General features: G+C 41.3%; 1 protein-coding gene across 3 annotated transcripts in view; it reads right to left on the bottom strand.

Moving 5' to 3' along the window:
• Positions 1 to 15,693, bottom strand: part of LOC114646619 (AMP deaminase 3-like) — a 131,213-nt gene extending 115,520 nt beyond the window's left edge. The window contains exons 1-2 of one of the 3 annotated variants that reach the window (XM_051922037.1): positions 15,591 to 15,648; positions 8,921 to 8,964 (exon numbers count right to left, since the gene is read on the bottom strand). The gene's annotated coding sequence lies outside the window, so the exon portion shown is untranslated. Of the gene's footprint in view, positions 1 to 8,920; positions 8,965 to 15,590 lie in introns of all 3 variants that reach the window. The other 2 variants (XM_028794894.2, XM_028794893.2) reach the window with 2 other exon arrangements.
• Positions 15,694 to 25,160: the final 9,467 nt, after the last annotated feature.

Here is a 25,160-nt window from a genome sequence, read left to right as displayed (position 1 = left end):
ATACTGTGTATATACTGTATAATTTCGTTGTATACAATGTTTTCTTGAACATGCATGCTGTATATTGTTTTACATTCTGCTAGTTAAATGTTAACAGTAAAATGTTGGTTTCTTTTTTGAATATAAAAACAATAATATCCAACGCTAGCTACAATAGTTCAGCTTTCTAGGCCATCTTTTAGCTCATAATAAAAGATCCAGGGTTTGATCCCAGGTGGAAGATTTGTGATAGCTGCTTGTTTTTTTTTTAAGCTATTCACGGTGCATAAAATTGCTATACTTCCTATTCCTTGCATGGGTGGCATGGTAAGGCCGTGGTAGTACTGATGCCACACAGTAAGGAGACGCAGGTTTGTGTCCCTGTTCCTCCCTGCATAGAGCTGGCATGTTCTCCCCATGTTTGTGAGGGTTTTCACCGTGTGCCGTGGTTTCCTTCCACTGCCCCAACAGATTCAGGTTTGGTGAACTGGCAATGTGAAATTGGCCCTAGTGTGTGTTTGGTGTGTGTGTGTTCACCCTACAATGGACTGCCTTGTTTTATGCAAGCTGGGCTTGTCTTTAGCTCCAACCCCACAACCCTGGCCTAGATTAAGTAGGTTAGAAAATCATTATGATGACTCAGGTGCCGCCGCGAGTGGCAGCCTTTCCAGCAGCTCCGTGCACGACTTTATCTTTCTACCTTTTTATCTATTTTGTGAATTTCCCCTTGGGATTAATAAAGAATCTATCTACAGTGCATCCGGAAAGTATTCACAGTGTATCACTTTTTCCACATTTTGTTATGTTACAGCCTTATTCCAAAATGGATTAAATTCATTTTTTTCCTCAGAATTCTACACACAACACCTCATAATGACAATGTGAAAAAAGTTTACTTGAGATTTTTGCAAATTTATTAAAAGCAAAAAAATTGAGAAAGCACATGTACATAAGTATTCACAGCCTTTGCCATGAAGCTCGAAATTGAGCTCAGGTGCATCCTGTTTCCCCTGATCATCTTTGAGATGTTTCTGCAGCTTAATTGGAGTCCACCTGTGGTAAATTCAGTTGGTTGGACATGATTTGGAAAGGCACACGCCTGTCTATATAAGGTCCCACAGTTAACAGTTCATGTCAGAGCACAAACCAAGCATGAAGTCAAAGGAATTGTCTGTAGACCTCCAAGACAGGATTGTCTCGAGGCACAAATCTGGGGAAGGTTACAGAAAAATGTCTGCTGCTTTGAAGGTCCCAATGAGCACAGTGGCCTCCATCATCCGTAAGTGGAAGAAGTTCGAAACCACCAGGACTCTTCCTAGAGCTGGCCAGCCATCTAAACTGAGCGATCGGGGGAGAAGGGCCTTAGTCAGGGAGGTGACCAAGAACCAGATGGTCACTCTGTCAGAGCTCCAAAGGTCCTCTGTGGAGAGAGGAGAACTCTTCCAGAAGGACAACCATCTCTGCAGCAATCCACCAATCAGGCCTGTATGGTAGAGTGGCCAGACGGAAGCCACTCCTTAGTAAAAGGCACATGGCATCCCACCTGGAGTTTGCCAAAAGGCACCTGAAGGACTCTCAGACCATGCGAAAGAAAATTCTCTGGTCTGATGAGACAAAGATTGAACTCTTTGGTGTGAATGCCAGGCGTCACGTTTGGAGGAAACCTGGCACCATCCCTACAGTGAAGCATGGTGGTGGCAGCATTATGCTGTGGGGATGTTTTTCAGCGGCAGGAACTTGGAGACTAGTCAGGATAAAGGGAAAGATGACTGCAGCAATGTACAGAGACATTCCGGATGAAAACCTGCTCCAGAGCACTCTTGACCTCAGACTAGGGGCGACGGTTCATCTTTCAGCAGGACAACGACCCTAAGCACACAGCCAAGATATCAAAGGAGTGGCTTCAGGACAGCTCTGTGAATGTCCTTGAGTGGCCCAGCAAGAGCCCAGACTTGAATCCGATTGAACATCTCTGGAGAGATCTTAAAATGGCTGTGCACCGACGCTTCCCATCCAACCTGATGGAGCTTGAGAGGTGCTGCAAAGAGGAATGGGTGAAACTGGCCAAGGATATGTGTGCCAAGCTTGTGGCATCATATTCAAAAAGACGTGAGGCTGTAATTGCTGCCAAAGGTGCATCGACAAAGTACAGCAAAGGCTGTGAATACTTATGTACATGTGCTTTCTCAATTTTTTTATTTTTAATAAATTTGCAAAAACCTCCCTGTGTTCGGATTCAGCGGGTTGCATAATGGATGGCATTCGTAGTCTGAATCACAATCTGATTGTATGGGTGGTTACCTTCCAGGTAACGCTTGTGGTTGGTCAGCAAGTCGGCTAACATCCACCACGGTGCCCTCTTTCAGTTGCGAGAAAATAAAAATACATATTCTTTGCATGTCATCTGGTTGTGCATTTTATGCATCTCCTTAACATTACAAATTTATCTACTAGCAGTGGTGAACAGCTAAAATCCATTTTTATTCTGAATTATTGTGCAGATCATAGTTCTATTTTATTTTGTGGCACAAATATTACATTCTGTGTCCTGCAGTGAGTTGGCACCCTGCCCAGGATTGGTTCCTGCCTTGTGCCCTGTGTTGGCTGGAATTGGCTCCAGTAGACCCCCATGACCCTGTGTTCAGATTCAGCGGGTTGGAAAATGGATGGATGAAATATTACATTCTGCACTACCAGATTTTTGCATAACAGTGCACAAAAGTTTTTTTGGTTCCTGAAAAGTGCTTGCTGGTTGTGACAGGTACCTACTGGGTATGCATAAATATAGTTTTGGTTTTACTGCATCATGTAAGAACTCTGAGAAACAGACATTTATATGTTTACTGACAATAACATATTTAGTCACGTTTATGTTTGACGTAAACTATTAAATTCAACAGAATTAAAAGTGTTTTGCTCCTGATTTTCTTTTGTATTCAATGTCTGGTGCATCACATTGCAGTGTCCAACAGTAGTCAGCAAGCATTGACGGATTCCAGTTGCCCTGGTATCGTTTCTCCATCGTAGCAATGTCCTGGTGAAACCTTTCACTGTGTTCATCATTGACAACACCGAGATTTGCGGGAAAGAAGTCCAAGTGTGAGTGGAGGAAATGAATCTTGAGTGACATGTTGCACTTCATTGTCTTGTATGCTTTGAGAAGTTTGTCTACCAGCTGAATGTAGTTTGGGGCTCTGTAATTGGCCAGAAAATTGTCAACAATGTCTTTGAAGGCTTTCCAGGCAATTTTTTCAGGCCCAACTAACAGATCTTCAAACCGCTTGTCACTCATAACATGTCTGATCTGGGGGCCAACAAAAATGTCCTCTTTGATCTTGGCGTCAGTTATTCTTGGGAACATCTGTGTTACATAACGAAAACCTTCGCCTTCCTTGTTCAGTGCTTTCACGAAATTCTTCATGAGTCCCTGTTTTATGTGAAGAGGAGGCAAAAATATCTTTGCCAGGTCGACAAGCGATTCATGTGCCACATTTTTCTGTCCTGGAACTAACTTTTTACGGAGTGGCCAGTTCTCTTGAGAATAGTGCGACTCTTTGGCACGGCTGTCCCATTCACAGATGAAACAACAGTACTTTGTATAGCCGAGCTGCAGTCCTAGTAACAGAGCAATGACTTTAAGATCTCCACAGATATTTCAGTTGTACCACGTCCACTGGACGTGCTTCAGCAACAGTTCCATATTCTTATACGTTTCTTTCATGTATGCTGCATAGCCGAGACTGTCGACTTGTGCAAAACATTTGGTTATATCATGATGTCGGCCTCGAAACACAGAAATTTTTGTACCTGGTGACAGCAAACACCATTCCTGCAGTCTTGAACCCAGCAGCTTGGCTTTTACTTTTGACAGACCCAAATCTCTGACCAAATCGTTCAATTCGGACTGTGTTATCAGATGTGGATCATCTGATGAGCATGGTTCAAAATTCGGGTCAGTGTCACTGTCAGTACCCTGCAATGCAGTTTCTTCATCTGGTTCGTCTAAGGTCCAATCCTCTGGTGGTTTCGTAATTGGAAGACTGTCGTCATGTGGCATGGGTCTCATTGCTGAAGGCAGATTAGGATATTCAATTGACTTCTTGTTTTTGGCAGAGAAACCAGACACATTAGTCAAACAGAAGTAACAGTCCATCACATGGTCTTTCTGTTCTTGCCATATCATTAGAACAGTAAATGGCATCGTCTTTCGAGTGCCTCTGAGCCAGGCTCTCAGACTGACAGCACATGTCACACAGCAAATGTGAGGCACCCATTCCTTGTCTTGATCACCAATTTTGCAGCTGAAATACAGATGATAAGCTTTCTTCACAAGAGCAGTCATCCAACGTCTCTGAGGCGCAAGTGTATATTCACCACAGATATATCAGAATGTATCGTGGCTGTTGACATATTGCCCGACACCAGAACATCTATAACATCAAGCTTACTTACTGTTATATTGCTACAGATACTATACTTTACTATACCGATACTATACATACACACTGACTATCTATATTAACCAAATGAGCAGACTCGGTGTATACATGCCACCTTTGTAGCATGATGAGACAGCGTCAAGCTCGTTCAGACCTGCCCAGGATGTCAACTTCCAACCTGGCCTGATTCCATGCCTGGACATGCCCAGGCTGCACAAGCCGTTGTTGATAAGTCACTTATGGGAGCGAAAATGTTTGGATAGAAATATAAGAAAAAATCATGTCAAAACTAAAATGGTACGTAATGGGTAAATTTTGATGTGATATTCTTGATCAGCACCCAAAAACCTATAAGAAACACCCAACAGTGTTCAAGAAGCAAAAACTTTGTTGTGTAGTGTTACCTTGGTAACACTAGTGTTGCAAAGGCATGCACTGTGCTGTTTATATTAAAATACAAATACTAATTACAGTGTGTAATAACAGACAAAACTGCAATAATAATGTTTAACCTCAATCAAAGTGCACATAAATGAAGGCTATATACTGGCAGCACTAAAAATAGTCTAACATGTACAGGGATAGATTCAGCCCTGTAAAGCTGCAATGCGGAAACAGTTGTTCTGGTTTCTCTCCTCTTACTCAATGTCACATTTGTTGAAGACATCCATACAGAACAAGTGATAAGGACAGTGGCAGATATCAGTTGTCTTTTTTAAGGGCAGTTCAGAATAACTGTTGGACTAAGGAGAGGTAGGTGGAGAAGGAGATCAGTGACCAAGCTAATGAGAGATATTTAATATTTCTGTTTTTTAAACTGATCTGACATTTTCGTACTATGTTCTCATGTGACATTTGCCAATGGAAACAACAAGCACTAAAGATGAAGAAAATGTGCATTACCATCATTTGGCATACTATGATAATTGTCAGGATATTCACTAGGCTGAAACAGCTTACATTTCAATAAAAAGTGGACACATGGGGCAGTTCTACAATTTTTTTAACAATTGTGCACTAGCAAGGATGCAAAGATTTAAATGGAGAGAAGAGCTACTAGCAAGCTGACAGGAGGTAGGTGCAACAACCATGTTACTGTGGAACAGTTCATGGTCCCTGGAGTGTTGCCCTTTTAAAAAATCTAATTTATTGCATTTACATTTTTAAGGCAGAGCAAGGTTCAGGTATGCAGGTTTCTGGCTTTGTGGCCTCGATTTCTAGATCCATTCTTGAAATGACTCCACTATCTCTCCTGGATTTAATAGGAATGTGGGGTTTAAAGGAAACCCCTTACAAATAAAAGCACTGATTTTACAGGAGGTGAGTTGGGGGAAGGTTTAATGTCAGTGAGGAAGAAAGGCAAGAATGACAGACAGAAGGGACAATGGAGTACTTGTGTGTAGTGTGTAGAGAAGTGCGAAAGAGAGGAAATCGTCACATTGAGCAACCTTTATAATTAGGTCCAGAATCTCAGAAAGTACTTGTGGTCTTTTTATTTTGAGACTCTATGTTCTCCCTTTTTTCTTTATCCACTATGTATGATGTATTGAATAAATGCATCACTTTTATATATTTTTATAGTCTTATGGAATTAGTCTAGGTGTGAAGAAACATCAAAAGATGCTCACATTATGAAATATCAATTATTAGTTTCATCTTGTTCTTCAGTGTAAACATTAGTATGCAGTTTTCAGGTTCTGAACGGATTGCATTTTTTACAGTTATTTCTTTGCTTTAAAAATAATTATCATTTTAGAGGCCAAGGTGGTCATATTTATTTTTTATTTAGATGTGTTTTAACAGAGTACATTCTTCCTCTGTGCTATTTTGTACCTTTGATGCGAGGCTGCTGCTAAGCAGAATGGCTGGGAGTGTACAATGTGTGATGTCATTACCACAACAGTATAATGGTCAGCGTAGTACATTTCTGGGTTGTCTGAGTTGCCAGGTTCTAATTCTCTTAATATGTGGTTTGTTGTTTTCAATTCAAGACTACTTCACTTTGAATTAATTCTGTCTCTCACTGACTTCCATCATTCATTTTGGCTTGGCTATGGACATTTTCTGTATGTTTCGACTCTCTTGCTCTGCTCCGTATTACTTCATTTTTTGTTTCACATACTTTTCTTTGTTTAGAAAAGATGTCTGATTTTCTGGTAATGACCTTGGATAGTTTCCTGCTTATTTTCTATTTCCTGAACCTAAAATAAAAATCATACAATTGCCTGTAACCTGCAAATTCTGTACACTTTTATACACAGACGTCTTTTAAAGCAAAAAAAGGCATTCAGATGAAAGACATTAGGAAGAGATATCTAATAAAAGAGCATGATTTCCTTTAATGAGGACAAGCTTATAACTAACTTGGAAAATGCACATTTCACATAGATACAGTTAGAAAATACTCATTAGGCATGTATTTAAACTAATCTAAACAGAGATAGACAAAATAAAGCTCTTCCTGAAAAATAAAAGTAAACTATCAGGATGTTACATTACATTGTGGGTTTATGCATAATTTAGACATTTGCATGTCTTTTGCATACATTTTATTTATATTTATCAAACAAAATGTGTAACTAAACCAAGTTCATACAAGTAACAATTTTGCATGTGTTCCTTCCCTTTGTGAAACAGCCCGTTTTGGTTGTGTTGGTAAAATGTAACCTTTCACTGTTTATCAGTTTGAATTCACACTGAGTACCACACTTTTATTGCACAATTAAAAGTTAGTACAATTAGGAATAATTATATACAGTACATTGTTTGGGTTCAGAAAGTTTTAGAATGTTATCTTATATATTGCTCACACATAAGTATCTCTGTTATAGAAATATGCAAGCAACAAACTGGAGTGCTGTATGGAGATGTTTACATTAATTGTGCAGAAGACTAAAAATCTAACATATTACACACATTATCTACACTCTGCCAAAATGTTATAAAAAGACTCTCTGAAAATAAAATGCCATCTACCACAAGTTCCTCTGGAAGCCCACAAGAAGTAACCTCTAAACACCTCTTCTGTTTATAAAATGAACCACTTGTAAGTCATCACTATTTCTGACTACACAGACAGTCATGGCACATCCGGATATTGCAAAGATGACCTTCCAAAAGTGATAACAGGACAAGATCAGAACACCAGAAAGGCTACAAAGTAGTCAACAACAACCTTAGAGAAGCTGCAGGAATGTATTACAGTAACTGGCCACTCATTACATATCTCAGTAATTTACCTTATTCTTAACAGGTCCAAGGGGTAGCTTGAAAGAAAAAGAAACACCGAAACTCAACAAACTTTGCAAAAAAAAAATACATTCAATCTTACAAAACATGTGCAAGAGTGTCTTGTGGCCTGATGAGGCTGAGTCTAATCTTTCTGTCTGTAATTACAAAAGATATGTTTGGTAAAAAGTCAACATAACTCATTACCCAAAGGAAAAAGCACCTACAAGCTTGCTGATAGCAGCACCAGGCTATGGGGATGCTTCTCTTTAGTGAGAACCGTGGCTCTGCTCAGGATAGAGAGGAAATGACTTGTTCTAAACATCACTATAATAAGCAGAAACTTCTGCCTTTTCTCGGAAAGTAGAAATTAAGGAAACAGTTCACTTTTTAACATCTGAACAAATGGTGGGAGGGTTTTTGTTAGAAGAGGGAGGACTGAAAATAAATGCAGGAAAATTGAAAGTCATGGTTATATAGTTTGATGAGAAAGGTAATACTGCTAATACTAGATAGAGCAGACTTGGATTTAAGAAGAAACATAACTTTAAATAATTGGGGTCAGTTGGAACCCAAGAACAGGCTCCAAAATGGAAATATATAAGAGAATTAAAAATGGTGGTAGATGTCAGTGGTATGTGATAAAAGAATTCAAGGCAAAATTAATGTAAATATCAATTTAACAGTAATAGGCAGTGTATAACTACAAGGCAGAAACATGAACATAATGCAAAAGAGAGGAAGATAAATTTGAAAGAATTTAAATGAGGTGGGCTTGGGAAGATAAATAAAAGATAAAAAAGATCAATGTGAAAATTAGAGAACCTAGATTGAGATGACATGGGCATGTGGTAAGGAGAAACGAAGGGGAAATGACTAAAAAAATCTGTAGAAGATCTACCACAAGAAGAAGAACGTCAAGATCAGCCAGAGATTCAGATGGGGTGACTGTGTAGAGCGAGATATAAAGGAGAAGGTCTTGAGGCAGGAAGATGTGGCAGGTAGGTAAACATTTCACTCTGTAAAGGTTTAGTGGCAGCAAAAAGAAGAAGATGATGATAATGAAGAAGAAGAAGGTGGAGAACTGGTTTGTTGCCTCATGCAAGGCTCTGAGCCTGTACTTGGTGAACAATGCTATAAAAATTAATTGAAATTGAAGTTCTCCTGCCTGTTTCTATAAGGAGTTTGTACATTCTCACCATATATGCATAAATTTTATTCCTACATCCAAAAAAAAATGTTATTATCAGGCTGACCTGCAATCCTAAACTTACCATGTATGAGTTAGTTCTATTTCCCCACCTTGCTCCTAATGCTGCTGAGAAAGCAGTCAGAAGTCAAAGTGATCAGGTGAACATTTGTAAGCAGGAGGAAAAAAAATGGAAAAGACTTAAACCTGCTGCTTCACCACCTAAGACCACAGGTCTGCCACGCCCTCGACCCTCTGCAGTTCGTATACCAGGAGAAGGTGAGAGTGGAGGATGCCATCATCTATATGCTACACCAAACCCTCTCCCACTTGGACAGAGGCAGTGGTGCTGTAAGAATTATATTTATAGACTTCTCTAGTGCCTTCAACACCATCCAACCTATGCTCCTTAGGGACAAGCTGACAGAGATGGGAGTAGATTCATACCTAGTAGCATGGACCGTGGACTATCCTACAGACAGACCTCAGTATGTGCGTCTTGGGAACTGCAGGTCTGACATTGTGGTCAGCAACATAGGAGCGCCGCAGTCCTGTTCAGCCTATATACATCGGACTTCCAATACAACTCGGAGTCCTGCCATGTGCAAAAGTTCACTGACGACACTGCTATCGTGGGCTGCATCAGGAGTGGGCAGAAAGAGGAGTATAGGAACCTCATCAAGGACTTTGTTAAATGGTGCGACTCAAACCACCTACAACTGAACACCAGCAAAACCAAGGAGCTGCTGGTGGATTTTAGGAGGACCAGGCCCCTCATGGACCCCATGATCATCTGAGGTGACTGTGTGCAGAGGGTGCAAACCTATAAATACCTGGGAGTGCAGCTGGATGATAAATTGGACTGGACTGCCAATACTGATGCTCACTGTAAGAAAGGACAGAGCCAACTATACTTCCTTAGAAGGCTGGCGTCCTTCAACATCTGCAATAAGATGCTGCAGATGTTCTATCAGACGGTTGTGGCGAGCGCCCTTTTCTACGCGGTGGTGTGCTGGGGAAGCAGCATAAAGAAGAGGGACGCCTCACGCCTGGACAAACTGGTGTGGAAGGCAGGCTCTATTGTAGGCACGGAGCTGGACAGTTTGACATCTGTGGCAGAGTGACAGGCACTGAGCAGGCTCGTGTCAATAATGGAGTATCCACTGCATCCACTAAACAGTATCATCTCCAGACAGAGGAGCAACTTCAGCGACAGACTGCTGTCAATTTATCGAACATTAATATGATGTTGTTAGATTTTCAGATTATTTTGTTTTTAAATTATAAACTAAAAAATAGATTTAAAAAATAAAAAAAGATTTAACCACACCCGGGACCAGAAATAAAACACAAAGAGTAGGACAGCTGTTGTACAGGCTTTTGTTCGAAATGCTGTACAAGATGCAGATCACACGGTACAGCAGGAGCCGCAAGCCAGCAGCTGATCAAGCAAAAAGGAGGTTAAAAAAAACTGCATTTGTTTCCCATTGTATCACCATTTAAGAGGGGGTTTCGGAGGAGCAACTGTGTCTCCTTGGGGTGCGTTCAGACCGCTCTTCACAACGCGAGCAGCAGAGATGTGAAGTGGCTGGCAAGTGAAGAGAGCAGGGGGGAACTCCCTAGTATATACTAAAAGTGCCAAAAACCTGGCTGAAATGTTGCTGTCCAATGAAAATGCCATTAACAGACATTTGGACATGAATCCAGCAAATGCAGGCTTGAAAAGAAGAACATGCACATAATAAATAAGACTTTATGACCAACACCCTCAGAACCCAACCTCATCAATCCCCCACCCCACATCCACATACCCTCCGGGCGCTCTGGTTTCCTCCCACAGTCCAAAGACATGCAGGTTAGGTGGATTGGTGATTCTAAATTAGCCCTAGTGTGTGCTTGGTGTGTGGGTGTGTTTGTATGTGTCCTGTGGTTGGTTGGCACCCTGCCTGGGATTGGTTCCTGCCTTGTGCCCTGTGTTGGCAGGGATTGGCTCCAGCAGACCCCCGTGACCCTGTGTTCAGATTCAGCGGGTTGGATAATGGATGGATGGATGTATATATATATATATATATATATATATATATATATATATTCATGGCATTCATAGTCTGAATCACAATCTGATTGTATGGGTGGTTACCTTCCAGGTAACGCTTGTGGTTGGTCAGCAAGTCGGCTAACATCCACCACAGTGCCCTCTTTCAGTGGCGAGAAGCAGATCATAGAATGGTTGAAATAGTTTTCCGTGGTTTGCAAAAACCTCAAGTAAACTTTTTTCATGTTGTCATTATGGGGTGTTGTGTGTAGAATTCTGAGGAAAAAAATGAATTTAATCCATTTTGGAATAAGGCTGTAACATAACAAAATGTGGAAAAAGTGATGCGCTGTGAATACTTTCCGGATGCACTGTATATATATATATATTCCCTTTGATTCCTGTAAGTCTAATCATTTTCTTCTGATGATGATTCCGGGTAGGAGTCGAAAGCTAAGGAATAAAAAAATATTTTAAAATACATGATTCATTGTCTACCTTTGTGGATTTCCAGCTACAAATATGCAAACCGTATCATAGACCTTCGCTTCTATATACATACAAGGATGTGATGGAATTAAATTTGATTATTTGTTTGTAATTTAAACAAAATTTGAGTTTACTCTTATTGGCATGGATTATGCATATTTCTTTGCTTTAAAAAGTAACTACCAATAAGCATGTCTTCTAATCCCGATTCTTCTTTAATTTTGAAAACAGCCACTTCACATTTACTTGCAAAATCAACTGGAGTTTTAGGAATTGTAAAAGGTTGACTTGAACAAAAGTATCCCTTTAGGCTGTTGTTATGTTGTTTTGTATAACTGACCTAGACTTATGAGACCCACACGGTCTCTGGGTTTAAGGTTTATCTGAGGAAAACTATCCATACCATTTTCTCATAACAGCTTAAATACTTAGGCATTATATTTACACTATAATTTAAAGTTATAATTCAAGCTTAATTTTGTTTTTCTTCTGGAGACTGTTTAGCTGAATCTCTCGTGTTGGACTCATAATCAGGCTAACATTAAATAGGCAAATTAACAGCATTAATAGGTTTATCATAACTAAATTCTAACACTTATTCAGTGTATTCCTTATATTTTCAAAACTGGATGCAGTGATGAAATTCTGCTGTAGAGATATACACTGCTGAATGCGTGCACTTTAGTAATGAAGGGGAGTTTGAAGACACAGTGCTTTCGTTAAAATAGTAGGCTGGCAAAGTGAACAGGAAAAGAAAATCATCAGATCTGTAATGTGTTATAAACTCTTCTCACACAGTTAAGAAAAAAGTGCAAAAATTTGAACTACTTGTATGAATTTTAAAGGATTTCCATAAAATAAAATTTACAGCCTTCCTTTAGATGCAAATTTTTTGCTTATTCCATGCAGTTAGTGCTATATTTCCTAGAACTATGCTTCACGAGGTGTACATTTTAAAAATCTGATCACAGAGAGAAATAGTACTTTACAGCTCCTACTTTTTCTTTAGCTTATTCTTTTCTGTGCTACTGTTGTCCTCTCCTGGGTTGGTTTCTGCCTTTCTGCCCAGTATTACTGGCATGGAGACCAGCCCCTTAATTACTACATATTTTGTCGATGTTTCATCTGGATTTTTTTTCTGTCAAGTAAGCAATGATTTCTTCCACAAATATGCATGTTTGAACAAGTATCTACAGATGTGTATATGCAGTAGTTTTTGTTTGTTACTATTGTTGCTTCTAGCTGATTAGCAAGCTTTTCTATTACTTTTCCAGTTTAGAAAAGAAAATTATATTTTTGGCTGTGTCATGTTGTCTTCAATGAAGTAGGGTTCATCCTGCTTGCATATCGTCTTTTTTCTTCCCTACACAGTCTTGTTTAAATGCTTATAAAGATTCTCTCAGCCATAGAATTTATCCCTTTTTCCTTTAAGGTGTAATTTGTTTAATTGGCAAAGCAAGCAACTTCAACAGAATGATTTTCAGTGTCTGAGAAAAGTAAAACACTTATTGGTCACCAGCCATTCTTTTTGTTCATATTTTATTTGATTATATTTTATTTATAGCAGCACAGTGGCGCAGTGGGTAGTGCTGATGCCTTGCAGTTAGGACACCCGGGTTCACTTCCCGGGTCTTCCCTGTGTGGAGTTTGCATGTTCTCCCCGTGTCTGCGTGGGTTTCCTCTCACAGTCCAAAGACATGCAGGTTAGGTGCATTGATGATTCTAAATTGTCCCTAGTGTGTGCTTGGTGTGTGTGTACATGCCCTGCGGTGGGCTGGCGCCCTGCCTGGGGTTTCTTTCCTGCCTTGTTCCCTATGTTGGCTGGGATTGGCTCCAGCAGACCCCTGTGACCCTGTAGTTAGGATATAGCAGGTTGGATAATGGATGGATGGATATTTTATTTATTTAAACTCTGGTGCAATAAGAATTTGTGAAAAATAACTTTTTGCCTTATGTCTCACTCTCCCTGCACCAATTTATTCTCCCAGTAAACCAGATACTGCTGTGTATTCAACCTTTACATGATCTGAATGCCATATTTATAATTTGCTGAGTTAGAAAAGAATGACACTCCCAACAAGCATCACTTAAATTTTTTGCCTTAATTTGATTTTGACATACTTTGTTTTGTGGAGATGGGTAGAGTGGTAGTGGTGGTGATGATGATGATGATGATGATGATGATGATGATGATGATCTTTAAGCATGACATTTTTTAGGACAATGATGTATGTCTTTTTTGACTATTGGTGGCATCTGTGTTTCATTTTTCTTTATGTTGCTGGAGGCGAATATTGCAAGCAATATGACAATTAGAAACTCACCATTCCCTTGAAGTGTCCGAAGTTTTAACAGTTGTGGAGCCTGAACTTTTGCAGCGAAATATGGTGATTAATTTAACATGTGTAATTTAAAGTATGGAATCTTGGATGCAGTCCTACACTTTACTTCTTTGAACACATATTCCAATTACAGTAAAGTTTGCATGTTCACCCTATGATAAAGTGGGTTGTTGTTCTCTGGCCATCCCAAATTTGCATGTTAGGTTAACTGATAGTTCACTGGATGTAGATGTATTCATGGAAAGCCATTGAAATAGACTGTCCTGTCCAAGGCTGGAGTCGAACTTGTGCTTGATCCTGCCAAAATAGGGTCCAGCTCTCCATGAGTATGAATTGCTTTAAGCTGAGATGTGAGAATGTTATCTTAAAACATTATTTGACAGGGCCATGTTGACTGCAAGTTTGTATTCCAGCCACATATTATAGGCTCTGTCATTCCAATAACTGAACTAATTTCCCCTTTAATTCTTACTATTCAGAACTGCATTCAATGAATAATATCATGACTTAAATTAAAAGACAATTAAAGGTACCTTAATTTATGTATCTATTTCTTGGAGATTACCTATGGGTAATTAGGATTATTACATGCAGCCTTTCACAAATTTTAGAATTTAGAAAAGAAAAAGAAATACTTTAAAAACAAATACAGTAACAGACAATTTTTAACATGAACATTGAAAATACACAACATTTTTCAGCTTCCATATAAGATAAACATGTCTGTGTATGTGTTTTGCTCTCTAAATCAATCCACTGGTTGAATTTATTAATGTGAAGACTAATAAAGTGAATATTACTAGTACAACAAAAGTATTATATGTCTAGATGGGATTTAAAAAATATGTTTATTGATATTTAGGCAATTAAATAATTAAAAACAGATACAGATTCATTTCTAAATGTAAACTGCATGGTGTTTTATGTTCAGAGATACAGTATGTATTTGTAAGCTGCAGCACACTTTTTTTGTTTAGAATTAAATATGTAATTTTTGAAAATGTGTACAGAATTTTTTGGTTTGCAAATGCAAGTGTATTTTATTAGAAAAACCTTTATTCTGAATGGAACTGAAAAGGAGGGCATGAACTACTCCTAAAATCAATTCAATACTTACTGGAGTAAATGTCAAATGAACATGAAAAAATTGGACTGTTAATAAGGTATAGTAAAGATTCTCAGAAACACAATTATTAAATAAAATAAACACTTTGATTTTACATATTTCACTTTCCTTAATTTGGCATAAAGCAGCAGTTTATTATATAACACAATATGCTTGTGTATACTCCCAGAACCTAGTGCAGTTAGCAGATGTCTTAATCACTGCATATTACATTAATAATGCTCCCTTGGCTATTGAAATAACAAACAGCATTGATCATACATTAAAATCTACATGTGAGATGTGGCTTCATTTCCTCAAAGAACACACAATGTTTTCATACTCGGTTGTCCTCAAACCTTACATGGACACACATATACAGTCTTAATTTAACCATGGGCTTCTTCAAATACTTTACCTGTTTTGTTCAACGCTAAGAGGATCCATATCTAGAATCAGACAAAGTTATCCCACTTTCAGGCATTCACTTTTAACTCACAGATAACAAAAAGTAAAACTGCAGTAAGAAAGTAACATTTACATTAAAGAAGCATGCTTAAATGTGTTCAACACATTTTAATCTATGAAAACAAAACATGTAGGAAGTAAAAGAGGATATAGATAACAGTAATGAAAAAATATCAGACATTTGACTTATTTCAGCTATAAATGCTACCAGAAATGTTTCATTTAATTGTTGAGTCAATTGAGAAATATACTGTAAATACAAGAAAATGCAATGAGATTGCACATACATTGAGAGCAGCGTTTTCAATCCACTTACCATTCAGAGGCCTGCTTGCATAGCAAGAATGCTTTCTCTTGTTTATAACAGGATATGCAGCGTGTAGAGACAAGAGCCAAAAAAAAAAAAAGTTTCATTTTATATGCAAGCCTGTGGTGGAGCAAGATAAGCATTAGCATAGTTCCTGTAAGGGCTGGAAACTTAACCACTTACTGACTCAAATTGTGTTTGTGCTTTGCCTTCATTCTTACATATAAATATGTTTAATGAAACTAATGGTCATAAACCTTTTAGATTCTTATTAATACATTACAATGGGAAATAATAAATAAAAAACAAACAAACAAACAAACAAAAAATAAAAACCCATATTGACTATAAAAGTTCTAAGGACTATTATGAAAACTTCTCAGCCCTCCTGGTTTCCAAATGTTCTACCATATGTATTAAAAAAAATTACTGACAAGACAAATTCAAAATAAACAGAATAGTAAAAACTATGAAACAAATAAATGTAGTAAAATAAATGTAGTATAAAGGGGGGGGGGGGCAGAGAACAAACAATATGATAAAACTTCAATTCAGTTCAATTTAGTTTATTTTTACATAGCATTCTTCACTGAGTGCATGCACAGAGTGCTATGAAAAGTTCACAGAAGATACAAAAACAAACTGAATGCCTCGATAATTACATAAAAAGTTCAGATAAAGACACAGATTTCTTTAAATAGACAGAAAACAGAGTGGCTTGAAACTTGTTTCCATAAATAAAGCCCTGCAACATCCATCCATTAATTAGTTGTTGACCTATGAAGCTATGGCCAGTTGACCATGGAGGATGAGAAAACAAAAAATAAATAAAACAAAACAAACTAACACACTCCATCTCAAATACAACTCTTAAAAGGAGCATCGGAACAACAGAAACACAGACAGCCAATCAGCATTCTCTCTATCAATCATTGTGGAAAATATAGAAAAAAAGATGTTATGATTTCTAGTAAATGCAGAGTTAATGATTTTGGTGCACACCACTTATTCCAAATGATGAAAGATTTAGCAGGGACGTGGCTAATCCAGGCTGCTAAATATTCCAGGTGGTTAAAGTTGTAGAAGGTTAGGAAAAAAAATCACAAGAATTGAGTAATTTTGGAGATTTACACTTGTTGACTGGCAGCAATTGTATCCAAAACAAAAACTTAGTGCTGATGAAATAAGAAACAATTTGTTTAGAGTTGCATTTAAATGTATTTCATTTTAATAATAATTCTGAAAGTAACTATTTCAAAATGCTACAAGAGGTATGTTTGCTTTTTTAAGCAGAATTCCTACCACAATAACTGCAGGAAGTCAAATTGTAAATGTATAAATACCACTTGCTTTGTCACGCAAACTTTTGAATACAGAGTTGCAATCTTCCAGCTCAGAGGTGACCGTAGAGGTGATATGACAGTATTGTTTGAAGGGTACCAAAAAAACAAAAAGAAAATTTTGTCAGAAATGCACGTTTATAATAGTTTTGACAATTTCTTTCACCACTAGATTAAAACTTTGTACTTGTATAAATGTAATATTTCTTCCATGCTGAGTGACAGGTTAAATTAATGTGGAAGTAAGGCCAGTTTTAAAGTGAAGAGCAGGAGATGTTACTTCTAAGGGATGGAGAGAATTGAAGGCATGAAAGTTGCGGTTACAAGATTCACTTTGCAGAATGGCTCACAATTCCCAGTACACAATGTTCCCACCTTGCATGTTTGTAGCTTTTAGAGACAATTTTTTACTAAAAATATAGATTTTTTCTGACTGATCTTGACAGTTTTTTTAACAGAAGTAAGATAGTGACAGTGCCTGCTATCTCTAGCTGAGATAAGGATACCACACGTGGTGTGTCTGTGACCAATGTGGTATCTTTAATACATGAAAAATAGAAAATTATATTATAATCCAGAACACCAATCAAAAGAACCACAAAACTGTTTATCACAGCATTAATTATTTATTTATATAATTATTTGCTATTTTTACCTAGAAGAAAGAGTGGACTTTTAAATGTTTTTAAACAATGTAAAAGATATACTGTATTGTCAGCTTTAACAATATAATTCTGTTTGCATTTTCTGGTTCTAGTGCCATCCATCCATCCTCTTCCGCTTATCCGAGGTCGGGTCGCGGGGGCAGCAGCTTGAGCAGAGATACCCAGACTTCCCTCTCCCCGGCCACTTCTTCTAGCTCTTCCGGGAGAATCCCAAGGCATTCCCAGGCCAGCCGAGAGACATAGTCCCTCCAGTGTTTCCTGGGTCTTCCCCAGGGCCTCCTCCCGGTTAGACGTGTCTGGAACACCTCACCAGAGAGGTGTCCAGGAGGCATCCTGATCAGATGCCCAAGCCACCTCATCTGACTCCTCTCAATGCGGAGGAGCAGCGGCTCTACTCTGAGCCCCTCCCAGGTGACTGAGCTTCTCACCCTATCTTTAAGGGAAAGCCCAAACACCCCGCGGAGGAAACTCGTTTCAGCCGCTTGTATTCGCGATCTCGTTCTTTCGGTCACTACCCATAGCTCATGACCATAGGTGAGGGTAGGAACATAGATCGACTGGTAAATTGAGAGCTTCGCCTTGCGGCTCAGTTCCTTTTTCACCACAACAGACCGATGCAGAGCCCGCATTACTGCGGAATCCGCACCGATCCGCCTGTCAATCTCATGCTCCATTCTTCCCTCACTCGTGAACAAGACCCCAAGATACTTGAACTCCTCCACTTGGGGCAGGATCTCGCTACCAACCCTGAGAAGGCACTCCACCCTTTTCCGGCTGAGGACCATGGTCTCGGATTTGGAGGTGCTGATTCCCATCTCAGCCGCTTCACACTCGGCTGCGAACCGATCCAGAGAGAGCTGAAGATCACGGCCTGATGAAGCAAACAGGACAACATCATCTGCAAAAAGCAGTGACCCAATCCTGAGTCCACCAAACCAGACCCCTTCAACGCCCTGGCTGCGCCTAGAAATTCTGTCCATAAAAGTTATGAACGGAATCGGTGACAAAGGGCAGCCCTGGCGGAGTCCAACTCTCACTGGAAACGGGTTCGACTTACTGCCGGCAATGCGGACCAAGCTCTGGCACCGATCGTACAGGGACCAAACAGCCCTTATCAGGGGGTCCAGTACCCCATACTCTCGGAGTACCCCCCACAGGATTCCCCGAGAGACACGGTCGAATGCCTTTTCCAAGTCCACAAAACACATATAGACTGGTTGGACAAACTCCCATGCACCCTCCAGGACCCTGCTAAGGGTGTAGAGCTGGTCCACTGTTCCGCGACCAGGACGAAAACCACACTGTTCCTCCTGAATCCGAGGCTCGACTATCTGACGGACCCTCCTCTCCAGGACCCCCAAATAGACTTTTCCAGGGAGGCCGAGGAGTGTGATTCCTCTGTAGTTGGAACACACCCTCCGGTCCCCTTTCATAAAGAGGGGGACCACCACCCCGGTCAGCCAATCCAGAGGCACTGTCCCTGATGTTCATGCGATGTTGCAGAGGCGTGTCAACCAAGACAGTCCTGCAACATCCAGAGCCTTGAGGAACTCCGGGCGTATCTCATCCACCCCCGGGGCCCTGCCACCAAGGAGTTTTTTGACCACCTCGGTGACCTCAGTCCCAGAGATGGGGGAGCCCACCTCTGAGTCCCCAGGCTCTGCTTCCACATTGGAAGGCATGTTAGTGGGATTGAGGAGGTCTTCGAAGTACTCCCCCCACCGACCCACAACGTCCCGAGTCGAGGTCAGCAGTGCACCATCACCACCATACCCTGTATACAGTGTTGACACTGCGCTGCTTCCCCCTCCTGAGATGCTGGAGGGTGGACCAGAATCTCCTCGAAGCCGTCCGAAAGTCGTTCTCCATGGTCTCCCCAAACTCCTCCCACGCCCTAGTTTTTGCCTCAGCAATCACCAAAGCCACATTCCGCTTGGCCTGCCTGTACCTATCAGCTGCCTCCAGAGTCCCACAGGACAAAAGGGTCCTGTAGGACTCCTTCTTCAGCTTGACGGCATCCCTCACTGCCGGTGTCCACCAACGGGTTCGGGGATTGCCGCCACAACAGGCACCGACCACTTTACGGCCACAGCTCCTGTCAGCTGCCTCAACAATAGAGGCACGGAACATGGCCCATTTGGACTCAATGTCCCCCACCTCCCTCGGGATGTGGTCGAAGTTCTGCCGGAGGTGGGAGTTGAAGCTACTTCTGACAGGGGGCTCTGCCAGATGTTCCCAGCAGACCCTCACAAGACATTTGGGCCTATCAGGCCTGACTGACATCCTCCCCCACCATCGAAGCCAACTCACCACCAGGTGGTGATCAGTTGACAGCTCCGCCCCTCTCTTCACCCGGGTGTCCAAGACATGTGGCTGCAAGTCCGATGACACGACCACAAAGTCGATCATCGAACTGAGGCCTAGGGTGTCCTGGTGCCAAGTGCACATATGAACACCCCTATGCTTGAACATGGTGTTCGTTATGGACAATCCGTGACGAGCACAGAAGTCCAATAACAAAACACCGATCAGGTTCAGATCAGGGGGGCCATTCTTCCCAATCACGCCCTTCCAGGTCTCACTGTCATTGCCCACGTGAGCATTGAAGTTTCCCAGCAGAACGAGGGAGTCCCCAGAAGGTATGCCATCTAGCACCCCCTCCAGGGACTCCAAAAAGGGTGGGTATTCCGAACTGCTGTTCGGTGCATACGCACAAACAACAGTTATGACCTGTCCCCCAACCTGAAGGCGGAGGGAGGCTACCCTCTCGTCTACCGGGGTAAACCCCAATGAACAGGCTCCAAGTCGGGGGGCAATAAGTATACCCACACCCGCTTGGCGCCTCTCACCGGGGGCAACTCCAGAGTGGTAGAGAGTCTAGCCCCTCTCAAGGAGATTGGTTCCAGAGTCCAATCTGTGCATCGAGGTGAGTCCGACTATATCTAGCCGGAACCTCTCAACCTCGCGCACTAGCTCAGGCTCCTTCCCCTTCAGAGAGGTGACATTCCACGTCCCAGGAGCCAGTTTCTGTAGCCGAGGATTGGACCGCCAAGGGCCCCGCCTTCGGCCACCACCCAACTCACACTGCACCCGACCTCCTTGGCCCCTCTCATAGGTGGTGAGCCCATAGGAAGGGGGACCCACGTTGCCTCTTCGGGCTGTGCCCGGCCGAGCCCCATGGGTGCAGGCCCGGCCACCAGGCGCTCGCCATCGAGCCCCACCTCCAGGCCTGGCTCCAGAGGGGGGCACCGGTGACCCGCGTCCGGGCAAGGGAAAACGCCGTCCAAAGTTTTCATTCATCATAGGAGGTTTGAACCGCTCTTTGTCTCATCCCTCACCTAGGACCAGTTTGCCTTGGGTGACCCTACCAGGGGCATAAAGCCCCGGACAACAGAGCTCCTAGGATCATTGGGACACGCAAACCCCTCCACCACGATAAGGTGGCGGTTAAAGGAGGGGGGTTCTAGTGCAATGCAACTTTTTTCTTCTGCAAATTCTCACTCACAGCTTTTTGACTCAGCAATTTCAGCACTTTTCAGGCATAAGATGATATCTTCTGACCTCACAAAAATACACAGTAAATTCTATGCCAATGGGTATGCATTGTAGAGTGATCCATGAGACAGGACAGTTTTTATGCTTTTTATTGTCCACAAGTACATGTTTTAGGCACATCTCAGACAGCTGACTATGTGCTGATGTTGATGTGGCAATGACTTCACCACAACTTTGAATGAATTTTGACATCAAGCTGGGGAAAATAAAGAGCAAAACTGAGAAAATATTGTGTACCTTTTTGTCCTGTGGGAGTCTGGAGGCAGCTGATAGGTACTGGCAGGCCAAGCGGAATGCGGCTTTGGTGGTTGCTGAGGCAAAAACTCGGGCGTGGAAGGAGTTTGAGGAGGCCATGGAGAATGATTTCGGACGGCTCGAGGAGATTCTGGTCCACCATCTCAGGACGGGGAAGCAGTGCAGTGTTAACACTGTATATGGTGGGGATGGTGTGCTGCCGACCTCGACTCGGGACGTTGTGGGTCTGTGGGGGGAGTACTTCGAAGACCTCCTCAATCCCACTAACTTGCCTTCCAATGAGGAAGCAGAGCCTGGGGACTCAGAGGTGGGCTCCCCCATCTCTGGAACTGAGGTGGCAGGGCCCCGGAGGTAGATGAGATACGCCCAGAGTTCCTCAAAGCTCTGGATGTTGTAGGACTGTCTTGATTGACACGCCTCTGCAACATTGCATGGACATCACGGACAGTGCCTCTGGATTGGCAGACCGGGGTGGTGGTCCCCCTCTTTAAGAAGGGGGACCAGAGGGTGTGTTCCAACTACAGAGGGATCACACTCCTCAGTCTCCCTGGAAAAGTCTATTCGGGGGTCCTGGAAAGGAGGGTCCGTCGGATAGTCGAACCTTGGATTCAGGAGGAACAGTGTGGTTTTCGTCCTGGTCGTGGAACAGTGGACCAGCTCTACACCCTTAGCAGGGTCCTGGAGGGTGCATGGGAGTTTGCCCAACCAGTCTACATGTGTTTTGTGGACTTGGAAAAGGCATTCGACTGTGTCCCTCTGGGAATCCTGACGGGGGTACTCCGAGAGTATGGGGTACCGGACCCCCTGATAAGGGCTGTTCGGTCCCCGTACGATCGGTGTCAGAGCTTGGTCCGCATTGCCGGCAGTAAGTTGAACCCATTTCCAGTGAGAGTTGGACTCCGCCTGGGCTGCCCTTTGAATTTCTAGGCGCAGCCAGGGCATTGAGGGGGTCCGGTTTGGTGGACTCAGGATTGGGTCACTGCTTTTTGCAGATGATGTTGTCCTGTTTGCTTCATCAGGCCGTGATCTTCAGCTCTCTCTGGATCGGTTCACAGCTGAGTGTGAAGCGGCTGGGATGGGAATCAGCACCTCCAAATCCAAGAACATGGTCCTCAGCCGAAAAAGGGTGGAATGCACTCTCAGGGTTGGGAGCGAGATCCTGCCCCAAGTGGAGGAGTTCAAGCATCTCAGGATCTTGTTCACGCTCTGCATTGGTCTGTTGTGGTGAAAAAGGAGCTGAGCTGCAAGGTCATGAGCTATGGGTAGTGACCGAAAGAACGAGATCACGAATACAAGCGGCTGAAATGAGTTTCCTCCGCAGGGTGTCTGGGCTTTCCCTTAAAGATAGGGTGAGAAGCTCAGTCATCCAGGAGGGCCTCAGAGTAGAGCCGCTGCTCCTCCGCATCGAGAGGAGTCAGATGAGGTGGCTCGGGCATCTGATCGGGATGCCTCCTAGATGCCTCCCTGGTGAGGTGTTCCGGGCATGTCTAACCAGGAGGAGGCTCTGGGGAAGACCCAGGACATGCTGGAGGGACTATGTCTCCCGGCTGGCCTGGGAACGCCTTGGGATTCTCCCGGAAGAACTAGAAGAAGTGGCCATGGAGAGGGAAGTCTGGGCATCTCTGCTCAAGCTGCTGTCCCGCGACCCGATCTCAGATAAGCGGAAGAGGATGGATGGATGGATATTTCCACATAGAAGTCATTATAGTACCAGCTAAGTCTCTGTGTAGTTCAACATAATTTGCATGGTGTACTTTTTTTGCATTCTGTTTTTGCTCAATACAGACACATTATGTCACACCTCATTGGTACAGCCTTAGATAGATAGATAGATAGATAGATAGATAGATAGATAGATAGATAGATAGATAGATAGATAGATAGATAGATAGATAGATAGATAGATAGATAGATAGATAGATAGATAGATAGATAGATAGATAGATACGATGTGCAGCACCATGAAACCCTTTAAAACTAATTCTACCTTTATCTTCTAAATCTTTGTTTACAATGGAGTGCAGTTAATCAACTATATCATAAAATCTTATATGCAACAGGCATGGGTGATCAAATTTGAACAATAGGTATTAAAAGACCAAATGTTTTTCCTAGATTTCCTCAAAGAATTACCCAATGAACTAGTTATGTGTCAAACTGTAAAACAATTAACACAGATAGATAGCAACAAAGAATTGGCAACCAGCACACTCTTCATCAGACTTTTTGAGGACAGTAGCTAAACTAGTAGAACTAGGATTTCTCTGGATAATTTGGCTAAGGTCAGGGCTTGCCTGGACATACTTTTATTTGAAGTTGATCAGCTGATGATTTCTGAGGGAATTCTGGGGAGTGGCTTGTTAAATTTACTTGCATGAAAAATAATTCATTCTTCCAATATATACAGTACATACTTTACATATATATAATTACCTAGAAATACTCATTTTTTATTTTAGCCAATCTGCTTTGTTTAAATGTTTTGATGGTTCCACTCACAGTATTAACTTTTTCGGAAAGTTCTGTTGAATAGATTGTGTTCTAATTGTGTTCTTAGTCAAGCTGGCAAAACAGGTTTGACTGGCATTGAGGGCACTGTATGTCACACTTTAAAAATTTGGGTGTGACACTTAAGCATAATATTAGTGTTTATGTGTTAGGCTATGTATGATCTCATTTTGTGGTGTTTTTGTAGTTTCAACTGTTATATAAGAATCAAGTAAGAATGGGAGTCCTTTTTCATTTATTTTATTAAAGTGTACAAATGCTACATGTGAAATAAATGAAAAATGATAACACAGCTAACAGCATGATTAACAGTAATTTTAGCACTAACAGTGCTTAACAGTGATTTTATACATCTCTTTAGTTGTATAGATTTAGTGTCTTGTAGTTTTTTTTTACATTTTGTTAATACCAATCTTGGGATTAGGTCTATTGAAATAACAATTTTAATAATTCACTTTTTATGAAATGTGAAATGTAAGAAATAGAATAAACCCTAAAAAGTAGTTTGTGATCTTCCATAAAATTTTAAATGAAAAATGTATTGAGAATCCCACCTACCTAATTACTTACCTTACCTCTCTTTCCAGCTTTCAGCTACTCTTGATCTGTAAGAATTTTTGTGAACAACTGGAGACACTGAAACTGTAGTTCAGCTTATAGTTGCAAGATTTAAGTGACATGAAAGAATTCATTATATTTATTTCAAACCCTTTCCTTCAATACTGACATTGAAATGGTGTCTACAAAGTTGGAGGAGATTTTTGTATTGCCAAATGCAGTAAATTGCAGAATGCCTTTGAACTTAAAATAAGATCTAGACATGTAGACATTTGGGGAATTGTGAGTAAAGAGAAATATCATCTTGTTGTATCAAGCACTCTGAAGGTGGAAATCCTACTTTGGTTCAGCATACCTTTGTGACATTACATTTTTGTAAATGAGAATAATTAAATCACCATAATTAAATCGTAGTACTGCACATGTCTGATAAAAAGACATTTAAAAGACTGTGTTAGGCTGGCTGTATCCAACTATATGCCTCATTAAAAGATGTTTGGTGAAAGGATCCAGGGGCAAAGGTCATATTAGTTTATCTAGGTAAGAAATGCCTGCATATATACATGTTTTGAATAGTAACAACTGTATATTTTAAGATATTAATTTGTACTGTAGCACAATATTCATCCAAAACATAGAGGAACATTTTTTTATTGCTTTGGATTATTTGGTAGGTAGATGAAATTGTTTCCAGTTAG

This window comes from Erpetoichthys calabaricus, chromosome 2 (assembly GCF_900747795.2).
Source record: "Erpetoichthys calabaricus chromosome 2, fErpCal1.3, whole genome shotgun sequence".
Classification (NCBI taxonomy): Eukaryota; Metazoa; Chordata; class Cladistia; order Polypteriformes; family Polypteridae; genus Erpetoichthys; species Erpetoichthys calabaricus.
This window is presented reverse-complemented; position numbering and strand designations above follow the sequence as displayed.